This window comes from Pundamilia nyererei, unplaced genomic scaffold, assembly GCF_000239375.1.
Source record: "Pundamilia nyererei isolate P.nyererei 1_Seehausen unplaced genomic scaffold, PunNye1.0 scaffold00469, whole genome shotgun sequence".
In the NCBI taxonomy this organism is placed as follows: Eukaryota; Metazoa; Chordata; class Actinopteri; order Cichliformes; family Cichlidae; genus Pundamilia; species Pundamilia nyererei.
The window spans coordinates 106,796-108,234 of NW_005187870.1; the positions used below are offsets into that span (position 1 = coordinate 106,796).

The window sequence follows — 1,439 nt, forward strand, 5'->3', positions numbered from 1 at the left end:
CGGCACCCGTACCACAATGTCGGGAATAGAGGAGCAGCACAACTGAAGGTGCGGCTTGCTTGACCGCGACTTCACGAATAAGGGTTCCGGGCAAAATTACCGCTTTAAAAAACAGAGAAGCGCTTGTTTTACTTCTATAAAAACGATTCGATGCTGCTCCTTGATTTTAGTCTGTTAGCCTGAAACAACAAATCTGACTAGGATCCTGCATGAGTCGGATTCTTGTGTTAGTTCATTGAGACCGCTACACTTTCACGTACCTATTATTTGTAACTTTATCTCGAGTTTCCGGTTAGTCTCTACCAGTCTGTGCTCACGGTCGATGTCGTCCTCATACTGGGAGATCGTTTCTGAAGATCTGAGAAGATTTCGTCTTCGGCAGCAGCTAATCTCTCCTCGACAAACTCTTACCGATGCCGAAGACTGAATTGTTGAGCAGTAAAGAGGCAAGTCATTTCCGTTCTCCTTCTTTTTCTTCTTCTATTGTACTTCCGGTAGAATACACGCATCAACGTCGCATTGCTGCTCTCTTCAGGTCAGTTTGAAGCTAGTCCTAAACTAAATTAAATAGCTGGCTAACTAATGGTATGTCCATACATTTAAAAAAAAAAAAGAAATGTCAATATCTGTAATATCACGCTGTCAGATAGTTCATAGGAGTCATGACGTGTAATGATGGTGTTGGATTCAGGGACCATGAGAGAGAAGAGATTATCAAATATCCTAAAACAGTTCAGTGCTACAATCCATTTCAGCCTCCATAAAAAGACAACAACTAGAAGATGTCACGGTATCACCCATGATGTTTGATTAGCATCTGACCGCTGTGCTGTGCAGAGATGCCAGAACAATGATGGAAGGAAAATAAAATAAAAGTAAAACACAGATTTAAATTGATGAAAATAGGAAAGACCTCAGTTTATTTCAGTTTAACAAACTCAGCAAAGACATCAAAATTGATTGAGTTATCATAATATAGACTAATCCAGCATAGAGCGGCTGAGTGAATGTGGTCTGGACTCTGTGGAGGAGAGTCATGGTTTCAGAGACGCTGTAGAAGGACAAAATACCTGCTCTGTGGTCCAGGTACACTCCTACTCTGGAGGAATGAGGACCTGAGACAGGAGTTTGGATGTTGTTGTCCCAAAAAGTGTCACTGATTTCATCTTGTAATCGGAAGGTTGCCGGTTCGAGCCCCGGCTCCAACAGTCTCGGTCGTTGTGTCCTTGGGCAAGACACTTCACCTGTTACCTACTGGTGGTGGTCAGAGGGCTTGGTGGCGCCAGTCTCCGGCAGCCTCGCTTTTGTCAGTGCGCCCCAGGGCAGCTGTGGCTACAATGTAGCTTTTCATCACCTGTTTGTGAATGACTGAATGTAGTGTATAGCGCTTTGGGGTCCTTAGGGACTAAGTAAAGCGCTATACAAATACAGGCTATTTA

At 43.6% G+C, this 1,439-nt stretch overlaps 1 protein-coding gene across 1 annotated transcript in view; it reads right to left on the reverse strand.

Moving 5' to 3' along the window:
* Positions 1 to 325, reverse strand: part of LOC102196242 (uncharacterized) — a 10,409-nt gene extending 10,084 nt beyond the window's left edge. The window contains exon 1 of the mRNA XM_013916112.1: positions 261 to 325. The gene's annotated coding sequence lies outside the window, so the exon portion shown is untranslated. The remainder of the gene's footprint in view (positions 1 to 260) is intronic.
* Positions 326 to 1,439: the final 1,114 nt, after the last annotated feature.